This window comes from Solanum verrucosum, unplaced genomic scaffold, assembly GCF_900185275.1.
Source record: "Solanum verrucosum unplaced genomic scaffold, falcon-dt-bn FXZP01000229.1, whole genome shotgun sequence".
Classification (NCBI taxonomy): Eukaryota; Viridiplantae; Streptophyta; class Magnoliopsida; order Solanales; family Solanaceae; genus Solanum; species Solanum verrucosum.
The window spans coordinates 1,185,243-1,195,345 of record NW_026020011.1 but is presented as its reverse complement, the minus strand read 5'-3'; the positions used below and the strand labels follow the sequence as shown (position 1 = coordinate 1,195,345).

General features: G+C 31.9%; 1 pseudogene; it reads left to right on the top strand.

The window, feature by feature from the left end:
- The first annotated feature begins 229 nt into the window (after positions 1–229).
- LOC125820307 (acyltransferase Pun1-like) lies at positions 230–2,134 on the top strand (annotated as a pseudogene).
- Positions 2,135–10,103: the final 7,969 nt, after the last annotated feature.

Sequence of the window (10,103 nt, the reverse complement as noted above, 5' to 3'; positions counted from 1 at the left end):
TATTAACGGGGGCATTTTCGTTCCTTTCACATAGTTTAAGTACATTTTTTACCCTTTTCCCTAAAATTAATAATATATATGATGTTGATGTATGTCTAATGAGGTAGTTTCTCCTATTTTATTTTGTCCCTAGAAATCTTCAAGGCTATATAAGTCCAACTTGGGCAATGTTAAGTTTGTGCACAATTCAAGAAACCAAACTTACATATTACTACTAGCATTTAGCCAAATGGCCTCAACTATATTGTCACCTTCAACACTACTAATTTCACAAAAAATCATCAAACCCTCATCCCCAACTCCTCCTACAAAAAATTTGCACAAACTTTCTCTTATAAATCAAGCCATAGCAAATATTTACATACCCTTTGCCCTTTTCTACACTAAACAACAACTTGATTTAATTCCAAAAGCCCTTCACAAATATCTCAAATTCTCTTTCACAAAATTTAACCTTATATTATCCATATGGTGGGAGGTTACATGATAACACTATCGTTGATTGTGATGACACTGGAGCTGAGTTCTTACAAGTACAAATCGATAGTCCAATTTCTGAGGCTCTTAATTGTCATAACGCGCTTATTGAACGTGCAGTTTTTCCTGAAAATTTACTTTGGAAAATTTGTACGAATCATGGATTAATCGTAGCTCAACTTAGCTATTTTAATTGGGGAGGGATAGCTATTAGTATGTGTAGTTCACATAAAATTGGAGATGGATGCAATAGTTATTATATGTTTTGTGATTGGGCTAAGATAACAAGTAATCTAAATGGTGTAAAACCATCTATTTCCTATTTGGAGCAATCTATTTATCCATCTCCTCCAAGTGGTCCTTTAACTTCCCCAGTGATTGGCTTAAAAAAAGAGGATTGTGTACAAAGAAGGTATTTTTAGTTTGTATTCAAGTCGTTTAATTTTATATGACGGTGTTTGATCAGGCACAAAATTTGAGAGAAAAAGAAAATAACTTTTGACATACTATACCAAAGTTTCCTTAAAATTTGTTACCTCAAACATGATATTTTTATGGCTATAAGAGCATGTCATCAAGGGCAAAAGTAAGAAATTTTAAGGTAAATATTTTGTAAATATATAAAAAAAAATATGATTTTAAGTTATACATTGTCAATGTAAGGAAAAATTTCACTATTAGGTCACTTTTACACCCGCTTCACGTATATAATGAAATTTTGAAACAAAGTTGTGAAAAGACAGAGATATAAATGTTATAACAGGTAATACATGTTTTATTTTCAAGATTACAAATTCCTCATTTTAAGAAGTCTTACATAGTTAGATGATATTGTAAAAAGTTTTTTACAAAAACGATCTATGATTAGAAATTAAATATGTTTGTTATATTTAGTGGCTTCACTATATCTTGGAATGACTTGTCTATATATTCTCAAACAATATATGGATTATATCTCTTTAAAAAATTAAAGATGTTCGCGTCTCAAAATCTTTCTTTTATCTTTTATAGGTATATCTTTTCACCTTCAAAATTACATGAACTCAAGACACTAGTTGTCGATCGAGGAAACAAAAATCCAAAATCCAACACGTACAGAAGTTGTTAGCGGACTTCTTTTTAAAAGCATTGTATTCGCGATCAAGGCAAATTCGGGTTCATTTCTCCCTTCTACATTGGTTCAACCTATTGATTTGCGAAATCAACTGAATTTGCCACTAAATATAGTAGGAAATGTCCTCACATCTTTTCCAACATCAATATACAATGAAGAAAACATGAAATTATCAATAATAGTTAGTGAAATGAGAAAAGGAAAAGAACAAGCTTACAAAAGAGATAATGTGAAACAAAATGTATTGGTTGATAAAATATTTGAATCAACTTTAGCAAAGGAAGAAATGTACCATAGTAGTTGTACTTGTGACACTTATATTTGTAGTAGTGAGTAAAATTTCCATTTCATGAAATAGATTTTGGATGGGGGAAGCCTATAAAAGTGAGTGTAGCAAATGGCCCATTTGGTAAAATAATTTACTTGATGGGTAATCAAGGTGGTGGAGTTGATGCTTTTGTGATGTTGAGTGAACAAGACATGTTTGTGTTGGAACGTGACACTCAACTTCTTGAATTTGTGTATTTAGTTCCAACTTCTTAGTTTTTCTCTTTTAAAGAGAAAACTGCGAGAAGCCAACCTTAATACGAGAGGACGGGATTGGGCTAACCTATGATGAACCTTAGCTATAACTAGTTAGCATTGACAGCTTAGAAAGGCGTACAAGCACTTGTTTTTGTTTAATCAATAAAGTTGCATCGATTTTACGATAATTATGTCATTTCAAGTGGATGTTTAGCTAATTTTTCTCTTTTTACATTTCTTCTAGTCGTGTGTTTTAATTCGCGGTAACGATTATATACAAAACATTTGAAAAATACTTACTTATCAGAATTATTGACAAAAGCAACTCTGACTTAAAAAAGCTATATTTTCCAAACCATCTAAAGCTAACATAGGCTTATTAAAGCTTTCATCTCTCTAAAGCCTACTCTCTCCCATACTTTTGATTCACAAATTTGTCCCATCTCTCATACACTAATTATTTTTTCCATTATCGATCGTGACTCTACCATAGCTTAAAAATATGAAAGTTATTTTCTTACCTAAGTCCTTAAAAAGTTATAAATAAAATGAATTATATATTGATATCGCAGTTAAAGGCGAACCTAGGATTTAAAGACTTCGGGTACACTAATATTATAAGCCCCCTTTAAATTCAAAACTTATATTGAAAACAATATAATGTGTTTCTAGTTGGGCTCAAATCGAGGTCACAAGGGCGGGCGCACAAGCCAGTATCGGCAGTACTAAGTGCCATCCTTTGCTTTTTATGGGGTAATGTATTTTATATTCAGTTTCTGCTAGTTTCTCTCTCTCTATATATATATTTTTTTTTTTTTTCCCAAAATTCACGGGTGCACCTGCACCCCATCTATTCATGTGGGTCCTCTTCCCTAATCAAACTTAAAAAAACTTCTTTTCATCCTATAATTACTTGCATTCCATACTTAAAAAAACTTCTTTTCTTTTTTTAAGATCTTTCTATCTATCACATCAACAACCCAAAATATAATACCCATTTGATTTTCTTAATTTTGTCCCAATATACAAAAAAATATTTTCTTTTTCCGGTATAAATAATGAGCAAACTACATAAACTCCACTATTTTAGACCATAATTACTTGAAATTCTGGTAGATTTCTAAATTACTTTCTATACATGAATCAAAAGTAGTTAGATATGTGTATCTATCAGAATTAAAAAGGAAGAGGTACGTTAGTTAATTAACTTGAATTAAATGGTGTAACTTAATTCCATGATTAAAGGAGTAAAGCATGGGATTTAACAAACAAACAGATTTGGTGGAACAATTCATACCAACTCCTACAGGTTTTTGAAAAAAACACTAAATCACACAGATTAATAGATCTGGTGTTGTAAACTTCGTTTTCTTCGTCGATTCATTCCTTTGAATCCTGAATTTTCAAAGTTTTTTTCCGAATGGCGAATATAACCATATTGTTAAGGCATTCAGGTTCATGAATCTCTGAAATCGATTACGAAAATAATTGTAGAATTGATGGAATACCATTGAGAGAGAATGCAACTTACAATGATCTAGTCGATGGTATTTCAACACAACTAGGAATCGATTTTTCACGCAAAAGAATGGAGATAAGATACACGATGGAAGGCAATGTAACTCCAATGGAAATTCGAAACGAGATGGGCATGAGGCTTTTTATGGAATTGAAAAGACGTCAATCCAATTGCGGGTTGTATCCATTGTGCATAACAATGACAGAGTAAACTTTTGGATGCATCAACAATGGTGAAATATCTTTTGACCAAGATACATCCATTGTTAAAGTTAGAGGTGACGTTGGGACTGTATATGTAGCAGTTCTTGCAGATAATCGTAGTGTAGATGTGTTATATGTTTTGGATAGTAATTCGGATCATGTTATTAGCGATCATAGCCACAAAGTAGTTCAAATCAAGCAGTTGTATAAGGACAAGACTACTATAGTGGCAGTAATGTAAAAATATGTCATAGACAATCGATTTCAATTCAAGAATGTAAGATCAGACAAGAAGAGGTTAGTCAAATTCATTATTTTGTTGGATACATGATGTGTATGTTTTTGTGTATTTTAGAAGCATGAAAAAATGTGTCATAAGTTAGTGTATCTCGGACAAATAAAATGTATCTTGGACAAAATATTGTATATGTCATTGTTAAGAGAGTAAAAATCTAACGTTGAAGAGTTATAAAGGTTTTTGTAGCATGGATATTTTATAGTGTGTATTTCGGACAAATGAAGTGTATCTCGGACAAATAAAGTATACATCATTGTTAAAATGAAAAGATCTAATATTGACGAGTAATAACGGTTTATGTAGCATTAATATTTTGTTGAGCATGTATCTTAGATAATAAGTTATCACAGATACATGAAAAAATTGTCATAATTTTATAGTGTGTATCTCGGACAAATGAAGTGTATCTCGAACAGATAATGTAAACATCATTGTTAAAATAAAAAGATCTAATGTTGAAGAGTAATAAATGTTTTTGTAGCATTAATATTTTGTTGTTCATGTATCTTAAATAATAAGTTAGCACAGATACATGGAAAATTTGTCATGATTTTATAGTGTGTATCTCGAAAAAGTAAAGTGTATCTCGGACAAATAATATATAGATAACTGTTAAATGAAAGTAATGATTTGTGTAGAGTGTATGATTCATTCGACATTTATAGCATAATCTATAGATTTAGGAGAAGTGATGACGCATGCCTCTAATTTATTTTAATGATTTGTGTATATATATTTTTACAGAAATCAGTCTCACCTTGTTTCAACTGTTTTTTGTATTTGTATATTTGTTCATTTTTATTGTAGTATCTCCATTACATGTTGTACTTTATGTCCTATGGACCAATTCACGGTTGAATTTTGCATCACTCCTCTTTTATTCTATCTTTCTTCTATTTCTCTTCCTAGGGCTCCAAGGAGCTTATTGAAAAGTTTCTTTCCTAAACTTTGGTCAAACGCGTTACCGCTTATGGTGCAATAATAGAAGAAGTCTTTTAGGAAGTTTTTTATATGGCACCAATTATTTATGCTAAGTTGTTCTAGTTTTATTAACACATTCTTTTGTAATACTACTAATCCACTATTTGGGTCTTCTCCTGTTACAAGGCTGTGTATTTTATTAGTAAAGTTGTACGGGTTTGGTCCCATGTTTACCAATTCTTGGAATTCTTGAGGGTAAGTTACTTTAATTTGTATGCTTCCCATACTCCTTTAATTGATTCTCCTAAAAAGGTCTCCATATACCTATACATGGTCTCTGCATCTGTTTCACTATATGATGTATGTAGTCTGCTACCACTATACCTTTTCATACGTCTATTACTGAATTTCATAATTGGGGGTCATGTGCTGCTATATTTAGTATTTTTCCTCTATCTCCCCCTTCTTGAAGTTTGATAGGGGCTTCTATTGGCATTCTTATTCCTATTGGTCTAACCATCTTTGGTTCGGTAGTTGGGTCTTGTCTAAAGACTCTGTGCCTTGGCAAATTACCTATGGTATATTCTTGGTACGGGTGTGATTTTTTGGAAGGGACTTGAACTAGTCGAGGCGGTTTCCATAAATTCTTTTAAACTACGTGTTGTCTAGTTATCACTTTCTTCTTGTGCGTCTTCCTCCTGTCTATACCCGTAATTGTCTGTTCTAGCTCTGCATTCTTTAAAGTGTCTTTCTACCAAAGAGAAGTTTATTCCTCTTAGTTTGCAACCTTTACATCTGAAGATTGCTTTTTAAAAAAAAATCTAATTTGTGTATTTCTTCGGCTTTCTTTATTGATTTATCTACTTCGTAGTCGTCTTCTTCTATGATCTGAACATTCATTCCTTCCATGTTTATTGTTGTTTTAGTGGTGTTGTCGTCGAGGTCTTCATCTATTTCTCTTTGGTCTGAATATTTATAGTCAGTGAATCTGATTGAGGTTTGTCCTTTGTTATTAGTATATGTAAGGTGGTCACTGGGCCTTAAAACTTCCTTTTTGCAGAATTTCTCTAAATTTCAATCTCTACCAACATATTCTTCCGACCAACATATTCTTCCGAGTTTATTTTTAAGGGTTTCATTAGTTTTATTCCCTTATTTGCCATTAAAACTACCGCATCGTCTATTTTGATTTTAAACTTGGAGCTGCTGCTAGTGGCTAACTTTCCTATGGAGCCTACGCATACTAGCAAATTATTTCCGCAGTTCATTTCTTCGTAACCTTTAGTTTGAATCCCTATTTTTATGTATTTACCAAATTCGGTTAAGTTTATCATAAAATCTGGGCTATAGTAAAATATTCCTCCGTTGTTGGTCATATCTACTTCTGTTAGACCTATTATAAATCTTTTTGATTCTGCCCATCTATTGGCGACTACTGCATCGTCTATTTTGATTTTAAACTTGGAGTTGCTGCTAGTGGCTAACTTTCCTATGAAGCCTACGCATACTAGCAAATTATTTCCGCAGTTCATTTCATCGTAACCTTTAGTTTGAATTCCTATTTTTATGTATTTACTAAATTTGGTTGAATTTATCATAAAGTCTGGGCTATAGTAAAATATTCCTCCGTTGTTGGTCATATCTACTTTTGTTAGACCTATTATTTTGTCTGTGTCTTTCTGGATATTATATTGTGGGAAAGGATTTGAGATTTGTCTTAAGGCTGGACTTAGAAAATAATTTGGTCCAAGAGTTCCCATTGCGTAATCCAAAGCTTCGTTTAGGTCATTGAATCCTTTGAAGAGGGGAGTGGGGAAATATTTTATTGAGTCTATTACTTCCGTCCATGTCTGAAAAATTCCGGCCAGTATTCCTTGGACTACCACATAGAACTTGAATTTTTTTTCTTCATTTTTCTCTGTAAAATAATGGCTTAGCGAGTTCATTACCGAGATGAAGTAACTATTGTCTCGTGGCACTTTGTTATATGTTATCCATAAATTGTCTATCAAACAACTTTGTGGTCTATCTATCTTTGATTCTGGCTTTATTCTGAAACTTAAGTTGGATGGGGGGTAAAATATTAAATTGTGTCTTCTGAAATGCAGTCTCTCCATGCTTGGGATGTTCATTCTTGCCTCATTTAATTTCGTCTGGGGTTTGAACAAGGTATATTTTAGTAAAGTCTGAAGATATAAGTCTTTGTCTATTCAGTCTTGTAACACCCCAGAAAATTTTGAGCTAAGACTTGAACCGTCTTTCGTTTATAGTAGGATTTTACCGAGGAATTAAAATTTCTTAAGTGTTAAGGTCACTAGATGTTGCACCTTGAGTTCCAAGAAGAACCTACGAGAAAAGCATTCAAGTCATTCCTAGTTTTTCTTAAGTTTTGGGTCAACTTCAAACGACCATAACTCCTAGTACAGGATGAGTTAGGTGAGCTACAAAATAGAAAATTAAATCCCTTCGAGTCCTCTTTCCAACGCCATTGAGTTTGCTCAATTCCAAGTTCTGAGTAAGAAGTTATGACTGATTTACTAATGTCGCACAAACCTGGCAGCAGCTCCGAGATAGCTCCGCGACGCGGAGCCAATACGGACCTCACTGCCTGGTGAAAAATAATTCCGACTCCCAGCTCGTTTTATTTATTTCTTTAAGGGTATTTTAGTCCTAAAAACCCTTAGAAGGTCATCTAAATTGCCCTAAACGAGTAGAAAATTAGGTTTCAAATCAAACCCTCTCATTCACTCCAAAGATTCTATGCTCAAGAAAATCAAGAAAAGCTAAGGTTAGGGTTCATCTTTCCAGATTTTTCCTTCAAGTTCTTTAAGAAAATGTTCTTTCAGGTATGTAAGCTTCCATAGTGTTGGGTTTGTTCACCCACACGCCAATCATGTTAATTTCAGCGTTAAGTTCGTTCTAGAAAGTTGAAAGTATGATGTTCTTGAATTATGTTCTTGAAATTGGCTTTAGTTCTTGAGTTTTGATGAGATTATTGAGTTCTTGATGAAATCATGTAGATTTTAGAGTTGTCTATGAGTAGGTTTTAATTTGTGTTCATGTGCTGGATATCTAAATCTAAAAAAGGATTGAGAAAGAAAATTGAATTTAGGCAAATTGGGGTTAGAAAACGAAGAAGGAAAAGTCGAGCAGATTTTGACACACAAGTCCACGTCGCGGACTTGCTCCCCTAGTGACCAAAAATTTGCTCCGCGTTGCGAACTTGCTCCCTAGACAATGTTTTTCAACCGTTTCTCATGTTTAACTATCTAAAATCAATCCTAAACATCATGAGATCTTTCTTATCACAAATCACAACCTTGAATCCATAATTCAAATTCAAGGTAGAGTTAAGAGTTAAGTTTTGAGAATTCTTTCGAACATTCTAAGAAAGTCCTTTTAAGCCCTTTTGGGGAGTCTTCTACAATTTCTAACACTACTAAAAAAACAGTGAATACCGACCTAAAAATTTCCAACCTCAAATGGAGGTCGGTAATTTCCGACCTCCGGAGGTCGGTATTTACAAGTAGTCGGTTTTTATGCAAAATAAAGCGGAAAAACCAAATTCCGACCTCCAGAGGTCGGAATTTTTCCCGGAAAAAATGAATTACAATAAAAATACCAACCTCATGAGGTCGGTATTTTTTATATTTAATTGAGAAAATAATACCGACATCAAGAGGTCGGTTTTTATTGTAATCCATTAAAAATTCCGACCTCAGGAGGTCGGAATTTTTTCTCAATTAAATATTTTAGAATTCCGACTTCCGAATGTCGGTAGTATGTAATTAAAATACCGACCTCATGAGGTCGGTATTTTTATTTCATCTAATTGCTATTAATTAAAGCGACATCCGGAGGTCGGTATTTTTATTTCATCTTATTACTATTAATTAAAGCGACATCCGGAGGTCGGTATTTTTTTTTCTTCATCTAATTACTTTTAAAAGCGACATCCGGAGGTCGGTTTGCGAAAAGAGGGAAAATTTTTAATGGATTACAATAAAAACCGACCTCTTGATGTCGGTATTAAAAAAAAAAAAAACAATATTTTATTTTTTATCAATAGGTTTTATGTAAAATAAAAAACAAAAAAAATTATAATACCGACTTTAGTATGTCGGTAAAATTAAATAGTAAAAATAAATTAATATAAAATACCAACCTCATGAGGTCGGTATTTTTTATATTTAATTGAGAAAATAATACCGACATCAAGAGGTCGGTTTTTATTGTAATTCATTAAAAATTCTGACCTCCTGAGGTCGGAATTTTTTCTCAATTAAATATTTCATAATACCGACTTCCGAATGTCGGTAAAAATTAAATAGTATGTAATTAAAATACCGACCTCATGAGGTCGGTATTTTTATTTCGACTATTAATTAAAGCGACATCCGGAGGTCGGCATTTTGATTTCATCTAATTACTTTTAAAAGCGACATCCGGAGGTCGGTTTGCGATTTGCGGGTAAACCAAATTCCGACCTCAAGAGGTCGGAATTCTTCCCAGAAAATGAATTACAATAAAAACCGACCTCTTGATGTTGGTATTATTTTCTATTTTGATTTAATTTTATTTAAATCGTTTTCCGGAGGACCATTTTGTGTTCTTAAAATTTAATGTGATACATACATATATATATATATATATATATATATATATATATATATATATATGTTTAATTAATAAAATCAACCTCAACATGTGAGTTTATATTAAAATAATTATGTATATATATGTGTGTGTATATATATATATATATAATTTAACTACACATCAACAGAATTTTAATTTAATAAATTTACATATATATATATATATATATAATTTAACTACACATCAACAGAAGTTTAATTTAATAAATTTACATATATATATGTATGTATATATATATATATATATATATATATATATATATATATATATATATATATATATATATATATATATACATATACATATATATGTATATGTATACATCTATATATATATAACAATATTTTATTTTTCTCAATAGGTTTTGTGTAAAATAAAAAACAAAAA